This window comes from Syzygium oleosum, unplaced genomic scaffold (genome assembly GCF_021117445.2).
Source record: "Syzygium oleosum isolate NSW1041296 unplaced genomic scaffold, Sole_v2.1 Sole_v2.01, whole genome shotgun sequence".
Lineage (NCBI taxonomy): Eukaryota > Viridiplantae > Streptophyta > Magnoliopsida > Myrtales > Myrtaceae > Syzygium > Syzygium oleosum.
The window spans coordinates 3,147,258-3,166,731 of record NW_026607485.1 but is presented as its reverse complement, the minus strand read 5'-3'; the positions used below and the strand labels follow the sequence as shown (position 1 = coordinate 3,166,731).

The following is a 19,474-nucleotide window of genomic DNA, read 5'->3' as shown; positions in this document are numbered from 1 at the left end:
CGGGTCGGACCTGATGCGTTTAACGCGGGTCGGAGGAGAAATTGATAAATGGCAAGTATGCTAGAGTGCAAGCGTGCGAAAATGCATTGATGAGGCGTGAGCACGCGTATGAGCACGAGCATAAGCATGACATGCGTTGTGACCAAATGATGTGTACATGTCTTATTGGATCCTATGTTTTATGCTTGAATTGTAAGTGCCTAACCCAGGGGCAAGGTGAGTGTTGGATTTGGGCCCGAGGGCCTAAGTCAATTATGATTTGCTTGGAGTGTTGATTTAGTACTCGTCAGGAGGTGCACTTTAGCCTAATTTAGGTTTAGGGAATTACTCGCTGAGATTTATTCTCACTGTTGTTGAAAACCAATTTTTCAGACCCCCGGCCCTGAGGATGGCAGGCGTATTGAAACGTTTTGGGAGGAGCCCCGACTAGATATAGTGTTTGATCGCCGAGCCACGTACCCGCTTTTGATTTTTGAGTGTGGGCTGTATATGAATATTGTATATGTTTCCTGATGTCAAAACAAGTGTATATTTATCCGTGCTGGTTGTTGTATGGCTATCCTGGATTATGTGTATTTTATTGTACGGGTGGTTTTAATTACTTCCGCATGTGCTTTAAATCTCTGTGCTGGGTGTTGGGTCGGCGACGAGTCCTGGGACGTCGCACACGAATCGACCTTTGCGAGGGATGTGGCGCGCCGAGGAGTGCGGGGCGTGACATCCCCGTTTGATTTGGTATCAGAGCAAGGTCAGCTCGATCCAATTAGGTTGAAGCCTGGAGTGATAAGGAGCGGTGACCTTGGGTAGCCAGTAAGGTGACCTCGTGTGTTATGTGTACCTCCTGACTGCTTGTGTTTGATTGAGTGCTTGTTTTAGTTGACCGTAAAGTGCAGGTGCGGCAGGACCCGAGGTAAGTACGCGAATCTCCTTGGTTGAGATATTGTGTTGTTTGTGTAAGACCGCATGCTGGTTGCTTGATTGCTGCTGTATATACCTGCCTAGGACCTTAGACCGGTTTAGCTTGGTTTAGGTCTCTAATTCCTGAATGGAATTATAGCAGGAAGGTGAGCGTGCGAGTTGGAAAGATGAGTAGCCAAGGAAGAGGCCGTGGTAGAGGCAGAGGCCGTGGTAGAGGCCGAGGCCGTGGTAGAGGCAGAGGCCGAGGTCGTGAGCAGGACCCTGTAGAACCGCAAGTAAGGGCTGCCGAGGATCCGAGGGTAGATGGAATTTTAAGAGCTTTCGAGGAAGCTGGAATTCTGGGAGGTAGACTAGCCCAAGAGAGAGATGCCACTATAGCTGCTGCTGTTGAGGCCGCCATGGCTGCTGCTGCCAATGGGGCCAATGGGGCCAATGGGAATGATGGAAACGATGGTGATGATGGGAATCGGGGGAATCAGGAGGATCCAATTCCAGCACCAGTGAATGTGGGCAGGCCGATGTCCAAGTTAGTAGAGCAGTTCCTGAAATTAAAGCCGCCAAAGTTCAATGGGAAAGGTGACCCTGAGGCCGCACCCCGTTGGGTTGAGGGGTTGGAGAAGGCTTTCGAAGTGCTAGGGTGTACCGAGGCCGAAAAGGTGACATTGGCGGTATATCAACTGCAGGACAACGCCGATGATTGGTGGAAGGCCACCAAAGGAAGGGTATTTCCCGAAGGGACCGCCCCGACTTGGACCGTATTTTCTAAGACTTTCCTGGGAAAATTCTTTTCTGAGAGCGCCAGGGAAAGGAAATTGGCAGAATTCATGAGGCTCCGCCAGGGATTGATGACCGTAGATCAGTACGAGGCAGAATTTGCGAGACTGTCGAGGTTCGCGCCAAGGATGGTAGAACACCCTGAGGACAAGGCGCGAAGGTTTCGGGATGGGCCGAAAGCCGACATTCGCGACCAGTGATACCGTGAATTTAAAGACTTATGAGGACTTATATGAGAGAGCTCGGGCTATTGAGCGAGAGCAAGTAGATAGAGCGGCCGCATCTGGATCGCGGTTCGCCCCGGCTAAGGACAACCGCCGTTTTGGGAAGAAACCAATGGCGGGAAACAGGAGGTTCGTCCCACCGATCAGGAAGAACATTGGAAAGCCGAATCCCAGCGAGAACGGGTTTGGGGCTTGCTTCAAATGCGGGAGTATGAACCATCAAATCGGGAGTTGTCCCAGCGGCGCCCGCAGGCCCCCCCGATGCAACATCAACCCCGAATTGGGAATCAGGCTGGGAATCTACTGTCGGCTAATGTGAATAGGCCGCCGGCACAAGGACGAGTGTACGCCATGGCGCGAAGAGAAGTTGAGAATGCGCCGGGCGTGGTCACAGGTACGATTTCTCTTTGCGGTCATGTCGCGTATGCATTATTTGATCCGGGAGTATCGCATTCGTTTATATCTGCTCAGTTTGTTGAGTTGGCTGGATTAAACCCTGTTTTGTTAGAAGTGCAGTTGTGTGTGACTACGCCGTTAATGGATAAGATATGCATATCGTTAGGATGTCCGGATTGTGAGATAGTGATTGGTGGCGTAGAAAGCAGGATAGACCTAGCGGTTTTGCCAATGTATGATTTTGATTTAATTGTGGGCATGGACTGGTTAGTTAAGCAGAATGCCGTAATGGACTGCGGTAGTAAGGTGATTCGGTTTAGCCCATTGGACACCCTAGATTCGAGTTCGTAGGGAGTCGAGGAGGAACCTCGATCCCTTGGGTTTCTTCGGTTGAGGCAACTAAATTGTTGGATGAGGGCTGCCAAGGTTATTTAGCGAGCGTAGTTGATTCGACGGCAGGAGAAGTGCGGCTAGAGGATATAGCAGTGGTGTGCAACTTTCCCGATGTCTTTCCTCAGGAATTGCCGGGATTGCCACCAGAAAGAGAAGTGGAATTCGTTATCGAGTTGGCATCCGGGACTGAGCCAATCTCGAAGCCGCCGTATAGGATGTCGTTGTCGGAATTGAAAGAACTTAAGGTTCAGATGCAAGAATTGCTAGACAAAGGTTTTATCCGACCAAGTGCGTCTCCATGGGGAGCGCCAGTCCTATTCGTCAGGAAGAAGGATGGGTCGTTGAGGCTATGTATCGACTACCGTCAGCTGAATCAAGTGACGATTAAGAATAAGTATCCCCTCCCAAGGATAGACGACCTGTTCGATCAGTTGCAGGGAGCCTCGGTATTTTCTAAGATCGACCTAAGGACAGGGTATCATCAGTTAAGGATCCAAAAGGAGGATATCCCAAAGACGGCATTCAGGACGAGGTACGGACACTATGAATTCACGGTGATGCCGTTTGGACTGACGAATGCCCCTGCTGCATTCATGGACTTAATGAACCGGGTATTCAAAAAGTTCTTGGACCAGTTCGTCATTGTCTTCATCGATGATATTCTAGTGTATTCAAAGAGCTCCGAGGAACATGAGGTACATCTGGAAAGAGTTTTACGGACGCTAAGAGAGCACGCATTGTATGCTAAGTTTAGCAAGTGCGAATTTTGGCTGAATCGAGTTGCATTTCTTGGGCATATAATTTCCGGAGAAGGAATCTCCGTGGATCCGGCAAAGATTGAAGCGAGAAATGGATTGGCCGAGACCGACGACGATTGCGAGGTTCGGAGTTTCTTAGGGCGGCGGGATATTATCGGCGATTTGTGGAAGGATTCTCGGCGATAGCCACTCCGCCACGAAGGCGCTTAAGAAGGAAACGAGGTTTGAATGGACGGAAAAGTGCGAAGAGAGTTTTCAGGAACTGAAGCAGAGATTGACGACGGCGCCAGTGTTGACGATTCCTTCAGGATCGGGCGGGTATGAGATCTATAGCGATGCTTCGCTCAAAGGATTGGGATGTGTGCTAATGCAAAATGGAAGGGTGGTTGCTTATGCATCGAGACAGTTAAGGCCTCATGAGATGAACTACCCGACCCACGACTTGGAACTGGCAGCAATTATTTTCGCACTCAAGATCTGGAGGCACTACTTATGTGGAGAAAGGTTTCAGATCTACACGGACCATCAGAGCCTCAAGTATTTGTTTTCGCAGAAAGAATTGAACATGAGACAGAGACGTTGGATGGAATTATTGAAGGACTATGACTGTGACATATTGTATCATCCCGGGAAGGCCAACCGGGTAGCGGATGCCTTGAGCAGGAAATCGAGCATCGCGCATTTGCTGGTCAAAGAGTGGATTTTATTGGAAGGAGCGCGGGACTCAGAATTTAAATTCGAGGTAGGACACCTCTCCAGTCTGATGGCGACGTTACGGATTGAACCAGAAGTGCAAGCCAAGATTAAGGCGTTGCAGTCTACGGACCCTGAGATTCAGAAGATCCTAGAGATGGATGGCACTAATAGGAAACCGGACTTCCAAGTGTCCGAGGACGGAATTCTTAAGTTTCGAGGACGGTTATGCGTGCCCAATGATTTGGGACTTAAGGAAGAGATTCTATCGGAAGCTCATAGGAGCAGTTATAGTATTCACCCGGGCAGCAAAAAAAATGTACCAGAATCTCCGACAACACTATTGGTGGAACGGAATGAAAGCGGATGTGGCCAGGCATGTGGCTAAGTGCTTGACGTGCCAACAAGTGAAGGCACAGCATTGTAAGCCTGGTGGGATGTTGCAGCCGTTGGAAATCCCAGAATGGAAATGGGAGCACATTACAATGGATTTTGTAACAAGACTGCCAAGAAGCTAGAGGGGACACGACTCTATTTGGGTGATAGTGGACAGATTGACCAAGTCAGCGCATTTTCTGGCGGTGCGAAAAGACTTCGAGCTAGAAAGGTTGGCAGAATTATATGTGCGTCAGATAGTTCGCCTTCATGGAGTACCGGTATCAATAACATCGGACCGTGATCCCCGGTTTACTGCGAATTTTTGGAAAAGTCTGCAAGTGGCCATAGGTACTAAGTTGCAATTCAGTACGGCCTATCATCCTCAGACGGACGGCCAGTCTGAAAGGACGATTCAGACATTGGAAGACATGCTGCGAGCATGTGTTTTGGATTTTAAGGGCGGTTGGGAGGAACAGCTGCATTTGGTCGAATTCGCCTACAACAATAGCTACCAGCAGAGTATCAGAATGGCACCATTCGAAGCACTATATGGCAGGGCTTGCAGAACACCGTTGTGTTGAGATGAGGTAGGAGAAAGAAGTATAACGGGTCCAGAGTTGGTTCAGCAGTCAGTGGAAACAGTAAAGACTATCCGGGAAAGGTTGAGAACAGCTCAGAGCCGTCAGAAAAGTTACGCGGATCGAAGGCGTAGACCATTGGAGTTTCAAGTTGGCGACCATGTATTTCTTAAGGTCTCGCCGATGAGAGGACTATCTAGGTTTGGCAAGAAAGGGAAACTAAGTCCAAGGTATATAGGCCCGTTCGAGATTTTGGAAAGGATTGGGACGTTGGCCTATCGTCTCGCCTTACCGCCGAATTTGTCGCAGGTTCATAATGTCTTCCACGTGTCGATGTTGAGGAAATACGAACCGGACCCGACCCACGTGCTAAATCATGAGGTGGTAGACGTGGACGACAGGGTGTCGTACGTGGAAAAGCCAGTGCGAATCGAGGACAGAAAGGAGCAAGTTTTGAGAAACAAAACGATCTCGTTAGTCAAAGTTGTCTGGGAACATCACGGGACGGAAGGCGCCACATGGGAAAGCGAGGAAGTGATGCGACACCAATACCCCCATTTGTTCGAGTAGTCGGGTTTGGATTGTAAATTTCGAGGACGAAATTTTTATAAGGGGGGAAGAGTTGTGACATCCCGAATTTCGGCCCATTTTTGGGATTTATAAAACGCGTAATTTGTCGAGTGTGCTTATAGTAAAATCTCGCCGGAACCGATCACTCCCGGTTATCATTTTAAATTAGAGATTTCGCTAGAATCGCACTCGATCAAATTTGGCCGTTATTTGGATCCCGAACTTGGCGATCGATTTCCGGGAGTTTCGGGACAAAATAAATTGGACGGTGTCAATATTATGGTAGCCAACGTTGAGATTGTCAGGAATGATGGAAAAATGGGAGTTTTTGACCACGTGCGAATTTGGACTAGTAGACCTTCCTCGTTATGATTTGGTCTAATTAATTTGGCCTTTGTCCCTTTTTATGTGCGAGGCTTATTTTGGACCCGTAGACCACTTTCGATTTTTAATTTGGGCCATCGGATCGCGATTAATATTTGAATGTTCAAATATTTTCTTTTATTCTCTCTCTCTCTCCCTCTCTCTCTCTCTCTCTCTCTCTCTCTCCTCTGCCACGCATGTCCTCTCCGCGCACGTCTCCCCCTGCCCACGTCCCCTCAGCTCACCCACTCCCACCTGCTCTCTCTCTCTCTTCGTTTCTTTTCCTTCTTTCTTTTTCTTTTCTTCTTTCTTTCTCTTCTTCTTCTTCCTTCTTCCTTCCCCGAACTCGCCCGGGCTCCGCTCGTTCTCGCTCGCTCACCGGGCCGCCGCTCGACCGCCCATCCAGCCTCCGCCTCGACGCCACCCTACCGGTCGCCGCGACGCCGCCGTCCTCCTCGCACCGGCGTCGCGCCGCCGCGCCGCGCCGCAGCTCCGCTCGGCAGCCACTTCCTCCCCTCCCGAGCGCACGAGCTCGGCTCGTCGCCCGCTCCACCGGTCGCCGCCGCCCGGCAAGCTCGGCCGCCGTCGCGTCCTCCGCCGGCCGCCGCCCCGGCGCCCTCGCCTTCTCCTCCCTCGCGCAGCGTAGCAGGCTTCGCCGCTGCTGCCTTTCGCGCCCGACCGCCGCTGTTCGCCTGCTCGCCGGCCGGCCCCGCGTCGCCGTCGCCGCCGTGTTCCACCACAAACAACCGGCAAGCCCCCTTCCCTCCCCTTTCTCTCTCTCTCTCTCGGTTTGGCCGTGAGAGGCCTTGAGCCGGAGGAGCTCCGCCGCCGCCGTCACTGTTCCGGCGCGGATCCGTCGCCTCGCCCGGCCGTCCAGCCGTTCCATTTCCCTCTCTATCTCTGACCGTGCCCCTCTCTCTCCCTCTCTAGGCCGTGGATTAGCTTAGACCGTCGCCGTCGCTCGCGCCGTTCGCCGGAGCCGCCGCCGCCGTTACTGTTCCGGCGAGGGACCGCCGCTGTCCAGCCGCCATTACCACGTGTTCAGCTCGGTTTGAAGCTTAGGACATCCGGTGAGTTTGACCCTAAGCCCTAATTAGGACAATTTGCATTTCTAGACGGGTTTTAGGGGTTAATTAGGTTAATTTAGGGGTTAAACGGTGGAGGCTGTTAGGGGCTGGTTTTGTGGCGCATTTGGTGACCTAGACTGATAATTTGACTGAGGTTTGGCGGTCCATAACGTGCTGCGTGGTGGCTGATCATGAGAGTTGTGATTTGGACAAAAATTGTGATTTTGGCGAGTGAAATTTGCGAGCTAAATGGTGGCTGTTTTCGTACTGATCTTGTGGCTATTTTACGGGCTTAGTGCGATGATTTAGTTGAGGTTTAATGACCCGTATAGTGCTGTGAAGTGGCTGTGCATAGGTGCCTCAAATTGGGCGAAATTGTGAATTTGGCGGGTGTAAATTGAAGACCGAATAGCGGCTGTTTTCATGGCGGTTTTGGTGGTCTAACGGGATCATTTTAATGAGGTGTAATGACTTGGAATGTGCTGCATGAAGGCTGAAAGTATTGGAATGATTCGGCCCGAGTTTGGGGTTGATTTTGGGTTCAAATGTGGATTATAGTGCGCGCCTCATTTGGTCCTCATGGTGGCTGATTTGAGTGATATTTTGGGGAGTCAAATGGAGTGTTTTGAGGACATTTGTTGGCCTAGGACGATCTGTTTGGTGGCTGTCCATACCGGGTTTGAATTGGTCTATGAGCGATCAATTTGGAGGTTAATTGTGTGATTACCGGGAATGATCGCATTGATCAATTGACTAGCTAAATGAGTCTTGTTGTGATTGATTTTTGGATGCCATGTTGCTTGTTTAGCGGGACTAAGAATGGAATAGCTTGGCGGGCCTCGAATGCGAGGGTTCTTGTTATCCCGGTTGTGTGGATTGTGCATGGATTGTGTGTCAAGTTGATGCCATGGCTGATTTGAATTGATTGTTTGATTGGGCATGTTGATTTATGAAATTGAATATGCGTGGTGCAAATGCGCATGATTGCATCGTGATTTGAGTAAGTGGTGCGGTGCAAGTGAATGCCCATATGTGAACGTTATAGCCATGAGTTTGCATCACGAGCATTGGCACGGCATGTGCATTTACAAGTGTGCTCGAGTGACATGTGCATTGTGATCACCTAAAATGCCCTGATGCGTTTAACGCGGGGTTCAGATGAAAATTGGTGCTTGTGAATGTGTGATCACAATAAACCCTGATGCGTTTTACGCGGGGTAGTGAACCCGTCCTGAGGTGTTTAACGCGGGACGATGCCCGGATTGCCGGAAGACGGCCAACTTGATGCGTTTACGCGGGTTCGGTCCGTATATGGAGATCGGTGTTGCGCTTGATGCGTTTACGTGGGCTAGAGACACTGGGCCTGATGCGTTTACGGGGGCCAGGAAGTGTTGGATAGTGATAGACCTGATGCGTTTACGCGGGCCAGGAAGTGTTGGATAGTGATAGACCTGATGCGTTTTACGTGGGTCGGACCTGATGCGTTTAACGCGGGTCGGAGGAGAAATTGATAAATGGCAAGTATGCTAGAGTGCAAGCGTGCGAAAATGCATTGATGAGGCGTGAGCACGCGTATGAGCACGAGCATAAGCATGACATGCGTTGTGACCAAATGATGTGTACATGTGCTGCGACTGGATCCTATGTTTTATGCTTGAATTGTAAGTGCCTAACCTGCAGGGCAAGGTGAGTGTTGGATTTGGGCCCGAGGGCCTAAGTCAATTATGATTTTCTTGGAGTGTTGATTTAGTACTCGTCAGGAGGTGCACTTTAGCCTAATTTAGGTTTAGGGAATTACTCGCTGAGATTTATTCTCACTGTTGTTGAAAACCAATTTTTCAGACCCCCGGCCCTGAGGATGGCAGGCGTATTGAAACGTTTTGGGAGGAGCCCCGACTAGATATAGTGTTTGATCGCCGAGCCACGTACCCGCTTTTGATTTTTGAGTGTGGGCTGTATATGAATATTGTATATGTTTCCCGATGTCAAAACAAATGTATATTTATCCGTGCTGGTTGTTGTATGGCTATCCTGGATTATGTGTATTTTATTGTACGGGTGGTTTTAATTACTTCCGCATATGCTTTAAATCTCTGTGCTGGGTGTTGGGTCGGCGACGAGTCCTGGGATGTCGCACACGAATCGACCTTTGCGAGGGATGTGGCGCGCCGAGGAGTGCGGGGCGTGACAACTCCCATACTTGGCTTTTTTACTTTGAGAACTTTGAAATCAAAGGACTCCCTTACTGGTTCCTCAAATGGTGGGATCATTTTGGACCCATCGAAGAAATTATTCATCCCAGAGTTCAACCCAGTTATGAACTCTTCCTCAAAAAATTCAATCCGTTCTCCCATGAACAGATCTACAATCAAATCATGATCTTTTTCCATGCCTTTGGCATATCTTGGGTTCATGGATGGACTTTTGATTTTATAAAATCAAAAGGAAGGACAAACATTCCTATTTTAATAAGAAGATTCAAAGTCAAATGGTGGGATGGTTTTAAATTCTTTGATAGAACATCTCTTGAAAGTGTCAACAGATGGCTCATTGCCAGGCAATCTGTTTCTAGTTACCCTCCCCCTCCTGGGGAAATCACCCCTTTTCTACATGACAAAGGCTTCGTCCTTTCTAAATTAGCTTCAGCCCAATCACACCAGCAATTGGCAGGGATGTTGAAGCAAGCCCTTTCTGAAATAGAGGACTCCGAATCATCCCACTCTCATCATAGTGGAAATTCCAATGAAGATGACTGCTACGGAATCCTTCCAAGGATCCCATGGAGAGATGTAGCAGATCAGGAAGAAGAAGACGAAATGGTGGAAGATTTGTCCAAACCATAATATCAGGCGCCGAAAGCCTCCAGAGGCCATTTTCATAACATCATTACGCCGAAAGACTCCAGAGGCCATTTTTCATCACTACGCCAAAGGAATTCAACCACTTTCATCATTTCTAGGACAAAAGGAGTCTGTCAGCAATTTTTCTTTATTATATTTAATTACTATACACTGTAAACACTGTGCACTTATCACCCGTGAACTATTTCTACAGGAACTTTATTTGCTTATATAACCAGACCTCATTCACTTGAAGAGGCAGAACCTTTCAGAACGAATTCACACCCTTTCTCTCAAAGTTCAAAACCTCTCCAGTTTCTCTCCAAACCTTCTCAGAAGGAATAAGAGATCTCACATCTCAAAACTTTCTATAACCTTTTCATATCCAGTAAGTTTCTGAACCCTGAAAAGATCTTGTCCCGTACTTTCAAGATCTTTCAAAACATTTTCTAGTTCTTATAGCGTGGAAAATCTTATCGTTCTAGACTACCAATAGTCTGAGTAACGGGAGAATTTCTACCAAAGAAATTTCCTTACTTCTGCACTTGTATTTCGATACCTACATTCTGTAACCTTTCAATACTGTTGTTGTAATCTTTCAATATTGTTTATATACCAGTCATTTCTCTAATTTCCTTTTTGCATTTACATACTACATACCCCACAAACGGCAGGTCGAACCGCCTGTGGAAGGTCTGTACTTTAAATTAAAGCAGTTCTTTGCAATTGTTATATATCCTTACTTCTTCTTACCATTTTACCCTTTTCATCCTTGCTTAGCAATACCACCTACATGGTTGGTTTAGAATTTCTAGTTATTCTTCTTTTAGTTTTGTATATTGCTTACGGTTTCTTTATTATTTATAATGCTCGCGCTTTTATTTAATTTTATTTATTTAATAATTTTCTGCATAGAAATCTGCACTTTTGTACTAGAGTATATTTTTGCTGTTGCTAGATCCAGAGACATATTCGAGATTCTATATCTATTTTCACAATATATTAGATATTTTGAACATTTAGAACGACAATTACAAATTACATACATCTTCGTTGCTCTATTCTTTTTATTACAATTTCCTCAATTCCTTTCTAATAAACGTAAACGTTTCGATTAAGTATTAATTCCTTCTCTATATATATATATATATATGTCGATAACAGATTGTTAGTTATTGTTGAGACTACGTCCTTCGTGTGGAAGGACGGCCGTGTTATCCCCTTTTTTCTAGTTGTTTTTGGGGTGTGACAGATTCGGCACTTTCGCACCTTCGTATTGCTCCGGAGAAGTTGTCTGAATGGCTGCTTTGTCAAGAAACCTAACAAGCAATAAGAGGAACATCGAAGTAGTTTAATTGTGAGTTCTTGCTCAATTTTGGATGTCATTACTTTTGATTTTCCTATGATTTGCAATAGTATGTCTAACATAACATTGCTGTTCCTCACTAAAGGTGGAATCAACCTGAAATTGTCAGTGTGAGGTAAAAATTCTGCTTCCGAGGCTAAGAAAAGTTGAGTTGCTCAAGAGCTTTGATGGGTTCATGAACTCATCCATAGTCTATAAGGGGGCTTCACTATACTTCACAATTAGAGTCGGTTAAAATCTGGAGGAATCAATGTGTGAACAGGGACAAAGATTAGAACTTGCGACCGACAGGGATCTACTAGTTGTAATATTTGAGTATTAAAAAAAAAAAAAGGTCAACAAGTCAACATTTGCTACAGTGGACTTCAATTATAAAAGAGGACCGAGAGCTTTCGGGGAGGAGAAAACAGAAACGGAAAAGAAAGAAAGAGAGGAAGAGAAGAAGAAGAAGAAGAAAGGGAGAGTTTGGTGCCGCGCGAACCTCGCCTAGCCGATTCGACTTCGTATCGCAATGCCCGGTAAGCATTCACGCCCCTCGTTCATCCGATCAGAAAAGTTTTCCGATTTAGGGCTTGAAATTCGGAATTTTGGGAAATTTGAGCGGCGAAGTCCAATTTTTGAGTCGTAGAGCTGCGTATTTTTATAGAATTGATAGTTTGTGGTGTTGTGGAGCTGTGGGATCTTACGGATCTTGATTTGGACCTACGGTTTGCCCAATATGAATTTTTGAAGTTGGCCGCACGAGGTGAACAGTGCGCGATCAGTGGGCTTTAGGCCGATTTTCGTTGGTTTTCGGCTCGATTTTGGGACGGTCAAGTTGGGGATTTTGTAATACTCGGAACGGGCTTTCTTTTGACTATAAGTTTGCTAGGATCGGAGTTCGATGGAAAAAGTTGTGGCGCGATCAAGTTTCGTGTTCAAGTTTCGCGTTGCGGGCGATTTGGATAATCGCTTTGGAGGAGGATTTGTGGACGTGTTTGAGTCGTTTTGATTAGCGACTAAGCTTAGTTTAGTCTAGTCGTTAGTGAAATGGTGCTTTACTTGATTTTGATGTCGATTCTCGTTTAATTGTTAGGATTACGAGATCGTCGATTCGAGTGAGCGTGGTTGTTTGATTTTTGGGATTCCAGGTGAGTGGTACTATCTCTTCTTTGGTTTTATAAAAATCATATCTCGAAGGAATTATGATTCGACATAAATATATATGTTGAACTTAAAAGAGCATTTTGTTTCATAAATCGGGATCGAGCATTTACTACTTTTTAGTATTTGTCAATGATTTGAGAATCGTTTTTGGAAATGTATTATGAAAGGATACATTTGTATATTGTGTTATGAACTAGTTTATGAAATGAGTTCGGAAATTATTCAAGAAATGCTCTACGAAATGTATTTCCGGCGGATTAGCCGTGTTATGAGAAAGTTATTTGTTTGGTTTGTGAAATGTATTCTGGATTAGATTTCTGATATTAGATGATGATTGCTTGATGCTCAATATCGCTGTGAGCCCATTGAGGGGCTTGGGGGTATGCATACCGGGTTTAGGATATCCTTCTGGGCCGAGCCACCGGCTTTGTAGGTGGAGACCTTACCAAGGGGGGAATCTTGGTAGCCTTGTCACAAGGCTTTGTGTCGTGACCATAGTTAGATATTGAGCAATAGATTGGTCGATGGAATGGACCATCGACGTTTGATATGATATGAGATTCATCAATGGAATAGACCATTGATGTGTGATTTGAGATTAGTCAATGGAATGGACCATTGACGTGGTTTGTATAGAGATTGATCAATGGACTTGACCATTGATAGTTTGAATTGTGATTGTGGATTTAAATGTGTATTTGTGACTTGTACAAAGTTTTGATGAAATGAAATAACTGTTATGTGATTCTATATGTATTTTAAACCTTGGGTTTGGCTTCTGAAGTTCTGGTATTGCTTTGTACATATGCATAGTGATTGCTCGATCTACTTAGAAGAGATATACTATTCACTGAGCTGTGGTTGCTCACCCTCATCTTTCCCAACCTTTCAGGTTCTTTGTTTAGCAGCCAATAGAACGAGAGCGATGTCATTGGGATTCTTGGGTGATTTGAGGCTGCGTCCTTTGGGCGAAAGGACGGCCGTGTCATTCCCCATATTGGTAGGTTTCGAGGTGTGACATTTGTTGGTATCAGAGCTTAGGTTATGATTTTTGGGGTATAGAGTCTATGGGACGTTGTGAGCTTGTGTCTTAGTTTATAGCGTGAGTCTTTTGTTAAGTATTAGGTTGTATATTTCTTTTGGCGTAAGTGGTTATGGATTATGATACGGAAAAGCATGCTTTGCCTTGTAAGGGATAACAAAAGCGAGTTTTGCCTTTGGTACTGGGAATGTATCCTAAGGTCCTTGAGGAGCGATTTTGACAATGAGGTAAAGAGGGTTATTATGATCTAAATTTTGACTCGCAGAAAGTAGAGCAAGTTGGACAAGGAATTGTACTATCAAAGATTTCAAATTTGGGATCGAGACGTGTTTCATGATGTTAAAGGGTATGGAAGGTCATTTTGGGCTCGAGGAGTCGTAATGTGGTGATTGAGCAATTGCTACTTTCAAGGTGACAAAGGATGGTGTTACCATGGCAAGAAGTATTAAGTTCAATTACATAATTTAAAATATTGGTTCTAGTCTTGTAAAGCAAGATGCAAATGAACCAATGATGTCGCCCGAATGGCACCACATGCGCTACAATCCTCGCACGAGCAATTTTGTATGCAAGTTAGTTGCAATTGGGATGAATACAATGGACTTGAGATGTGGCTTCGCCATGGAAATTTAGCCAAAATTTGTTAGTTATAATACACTTTGGAGGGTGTATGGCAAAGCTGAACTCTTTGGCAAAGTGATCCATCAGTTTCAACCAGAACGAAGGAAGGATACTGAGCAGAATGTTACTACCTACAACACTATAATAAAGCTATATGGAAAATTTTCTTGAGCATGAGAAGGCGACAAATCTGGTTCAGGAGATACAGAATAAAGGAATTGAACCAAATGCAATTACTTACTCGACAATAATTGCGATATGGGCCAAGGTAATAAAATTAGACCGTACAGCGGCATTGTTTCAACCAGAATTTTTTGAGAAAAACATCCCTACTAAGGCCAGACCAACCCAAATGAATCATGAAGTCTTAAGTTTTTGTCAAAAAGAGATACAAGAACTTCTTGAGAAAAACCTCATTAGGAAAAGTTAGTCACCTTGGAGTTGTTCAGCCTTTTATGTTAACAAAAATGTTGAATTAGAATGAGGAGTACCAAGACTAGTTATAAATTATAAACCTTTAAATACAGCTTTAAAATGGATAAGATATCCGATCCCCAATAAAAAAGATTTATTAAATAGATTACATAATGCTAAAGTATTTTCGAAACTTGATATGAAATCTGGATTATGGCAAATTCAAATTAATGAAAAGGATAGATACAAAATAGTATTCACTGTCCCTTTTGGACAATATGAATGGAACGTTATGCCCTTTGGTTTAAAAAATGCCCAATCTGAATTTCAAAGAATAATGAACAACATTTTTAATCCATATTCAGATTATATCATAGTTTATATAGATGATGTTTTAATATTCTCCACAAGTATAGAACAGCATTTTAAGCACATCAATCATTTTATTAATATTGTGAAAAGAATGATTTAGTAGTTTCACCTACTAAAATAGCTCTTTTTAAAACAAAGATCAGATTCCTAGGACATTATATCCATTTAGGAACTATCATACCTATTGATAGGTCAATAGCATTTTCAAACAAATTCCCTGATAAAATCAGAGACAAAAACCAACTACAAAGATTTCTTGGAAGTTTAAATTATATTATAGATTTCTTCTCCCATATCAATATAATTTGCATACCTTTTGTATTGCAAAAGGTGAAGGATTGAGCAGTAGGTTGTGTCCTAAGACTCCACAAGAGAAGGAACAAATGAAACGTGTTCCTTATGCTAGTGCTGTTGGGAGTTTAATGTACGCTATGATGTGTACAAGACCTGACATATGTTTTGCAGTTGGAATGGTAAGTAGATACCAATTCAATCCAGGTCAAGCACATTGAAAAGCCGTCAAAAGAATCATGAGGTATCTAAAGGGTACTGCTGATTATTCTCTGAGTTATCAAGGAAAGGATCTGCGACTTAAAGGCTACTCAGATTCTGACTGGGGAGGAGATTTAGATGAAAGGAAATCTACCTCTGGATTTGCATTCTTACTGAATAATGGCGTTCTATCTTGGAGCAGTAAGAAACAAACATGTATAGCACTATCCACCATGGAAGCCGAGTTCGTGGCATTGTCAACAACAGTACAAGAGGGAGTTTGGCTTAAGAGATTTTTGGATCATTTAGGTGTTGTTGAGCATGTTGCAAGCTCATTATTAGTCAATTGTGATAGCCAAGCAGAGATAGCATACACCAAGGATCCGAAATATCATGGCAAGACCAAACATATAGATACCAAGTACAATTTTGTTAAAGATATGATAGGGCGAAAAGATGTGAACTTGCAATATATATCTATGCATAGAATGATAGCAGATCCTATGACGAAGCCAATTTCTAGAGATGTTTTCACTGGTCATGTAAAATCTCTAGGACTGCGTAGATGCTGATGTACTGAATATTGTAATTTCCCTGAATGTTCATATTTAAATGAAATTGTTATATCATTGTTAATGCCTATGAATTTTTTTTGATATTTATGCATCTTAATACTGAGTGTATTATGTCAAGAAAGTATGTCGGACAGATAAGATTAACCAACTCACACGAGTAATCGCCTCTATTTACTGTGTGATAAATAGAGATGAGACAATTTTTAAGCTTATTATCTAAGTGATAATCGAGAGCTCAAGCTTAAAATATAAATGTCGCCTTAGCTAAGTGCTAAGATGAGGACATAACATTTACTATGTCCAAAAGTAAAATAGTCCACATATTTTACTTTATCTGTCTTTGATGCCAGATGTGAGTTCTAATGGATTCTTTAGAAGAGTAGATACATGAACTCAAGTTTAGACATTGAGTATGTCTGAACTATCATTTGTACGGTATTGAATGTAAAGACATACGCTCCACAGGAAAGGAGTTAATACCGTAATACGTATTTCATACTACATATGCATGAGACGATCGATAAGAGTGGCAAAAGTTTTTCATCTCAACTTTATGCCGTGTGAGACTCTTGAGGATATGAGTTCCTCATTTAGTGCCCTCACGACTCTGACTTATTCTCAAAGATTCTATTCAGTGTTCGCTATCTTAGGGTGTTGCCAATGGTCATGAATGATTCGATCTAATGAGGCATTTCTAGAAAAGCGAGCTGGACTAAAATAGAGAGGTTTAAGGAAAGAGGAAGATTAATTTATTTATGATGTCACATCCTATTTTTGTATTCACAGGTCGACCAATTATGATTTTGAGTAAATCATAGTTGTGAATACAATATACGAGATACTAAAAGAGATCAAAAGAGATATAAATGTGACTGATTGATCTAGGGTACTGCATACTATATCTACTCGAAAACGTTATGCCCAATTTGAGCTGCTATGTATTCCTAACAGATGCATGGCGACGAGCTCTCGAAGTATGCTAGTCGTACGGATTATTTGCTAGTATGAATATTGCAAAGAAGAGAGAGTTATGTTTAGCCCACCATGTGCGAGTGGGAGATGATGGGTTTTGTAAATAAATGGGCCACCCATGATGGGCTAACCCAGCCCATGAAAGAAAATAACCGCAAATGGCAATTATTTTGTGGGAACAAAAGTGAGAAGAAGAAAAAACTTACGTGAGTTTTTTGCAAGTGCTTGTGGTTCACTATCAGAAACTCTCACACTCTCACTCACTTGAAAACAAAGAGAAAAAGCGACTTTGCTCGACAATCCAAGGATCGCTCTCTCTCTCGAGGCTGCAATAGGTGCATTTAATCTGTGGCAAAGAGGTATGTTCGTTTACGTAATATGCTTCGTTCGATCGGTGATTCAAGTATAGAATGGGCACGTTTTTCGCATTTTTGCATTATGTTTAGGAATATGTTTCCTTCAGGACATTATTAGTAAAACACAATAAGGTGGCAAGAACAGGTGATCCAATTCTTTCTGGCCAGTCTCCTCCAGAAACTTCATTTGGCGATGGCTCCACCCGTGCTTAATTAGGCAGCCAATCCATTCCACTTATAACCGAACATCCGGTACTAGCTTGTTCTGCCGAACCCGTCCCTTTGACAGGACTCTCCATTCCACGAGCGGTCCCTATCTTCAAACACTATCATGATGTATTTCATGGGGCAGCTTCATGTCATATCCTCAATCCTCGCTATATTGTCGGTCTCCTTCCGGTCCTTGTGGTGGCATTGCCTCCTTTTCCGAGGTCTTACCCTAGTATACCACGCCCTAGATGACAGCCACTAAACCCGCTCGGCAGTACATAGGACTCCAAACCCATCACGGTGTGAGTCATAGATTTTAGATTTCTAACTCGAAGTCAAAAAGAAAAGAAGGCAAACACATCCTTCAAATGAGGAGAATTACTATGGCTAGAGCTTTCAACTGATCAAATCAAGGAATGATCAGTCTGATCTTACTGAATGTGTTATGTTTGGGAAATTCCTGTGCAGGGGTGGAGTATATTATATCTGAAGGAGTATTTGAAACACTACCATCGGAGGAGCAAAAGGTCTGCATTCTCATGCCTATGAGGTTTCTTCTTCCCTTTTTCCTCTCTGCTTTTTTTGGGTTTTCGTTTGATGCTTCTCGATCAACATTGGTGTTATTTTGTTGCTGGTATAACTTCAATACAAGCTAGGTGGTACAGATAAAATCAGGCCTCTGTATTCATCCTCGAGTCCCAGATTTTGTGGAGAAAGTAGAACTCAGGAAGTTGGCCAAGACTTATGGAAAGTTTTGGTGCACATGGCAGGTGGATCGAGGCATGTAGATCTGGCCATTAACATATGTTTCGCAGGATATATGGTTCTCAAGCTAGTGTACATTCTAAGCCAAGTGAATTTGCTCTTTTTCATCTACTAACTGGTGGGAATTTTTTCTTTGGTTTTGCTTTGCTTTACGTGATATGTGAAGGTGATAAGCTTCTGATTGGTGCGCCGGCGCTGATGACGTTGCCTCAGCCATCGGGCAGGGGTTTATTTAGGCCGGATTTGGTGATGAAGAGGGACAACCGATACGGCATCAGAACCAACCAACTGGAGGTGATGAGGGAGGACATTGAAGAGCCTGAGCAGAACCATCCTTGTGCCAATCATTGGATACGAAATGCGATGTGCTTCGCTGTCGATGTTACGTATACTGATGTGAAATGGGTTGTGTCTTTCCCCTGAATGAGTTAAGCATACAGTTGTGGTTGCAACTGCAGCGTAAATCTACGTAGCCTCGTGTTGGTTTTGTGCATAGCAAGTTGTGGAAGTGCTTCTAGACATGTATGAAACTGTCATTTTCTTCCATGTGGTCTTTGAATTTTAATAAATTCACTCCAAGTGATTCTACTGTTAAGTGCATTGCCTTGTTGAAAATTGTATCCACATCAGCTGATACCATTAGATTTAATGGAAGGATAATATTGAGTGAATATATCAAAGTTCAGGGATTCAATTGAAAGAAAGGTTCAAACTCGAAATTGCTCATTAAAAAAGTTCAAAGGCTACTTTATTTTATTTTTCTTGTTGGTCGACTATTTTTCTTTTCTTTCTTTTTTTTCCCTTCCTTCTTCCTGTGGCCGATCGTGTGACATTCTGAAATCCGACCCACTTGGAATTTATGAAATGGATAATTTTATGAACGTGCTTATAGTTAGATCTCGCCCGGAACTGATCACTCCTGGGATACTAACCATTAGGGAATGGCTAATTAGGGATTTAAATTCGCGTGATCAAAGAAACTCGATCGTGAACCGACTTTCGACCATAAAAATTGTCGAGGTGACATTTTGAGCTAATGTAGGCCGATCCAAGGATAGTTAGGGATCAATTCTCCGCTGTCATACGAGTGGATCGCGGGTGATTCCGCTTGACCACGAGATGAGTTGACAAATGACCCTAAATCTATACCAAACGATCGCGCTCGTCGGAACTAGCGATCGATCCTCGCGA

At 44.0% G+C, this 19,474-nt stretch overlaps 1 pseudogene; it reads left to right on the top strand.

Moving 5' to 3' along the window:
* Positions 1-2,028: 2,028 nt before the first annotated feature.
* On the top strand, positions 2,029-18,706 carry LOC130140571 (oil body-associated protein 2C-like; annotated as a pseudogene).
* Positions 18,707-19,474: the final 768 nt, after the last annotated feature.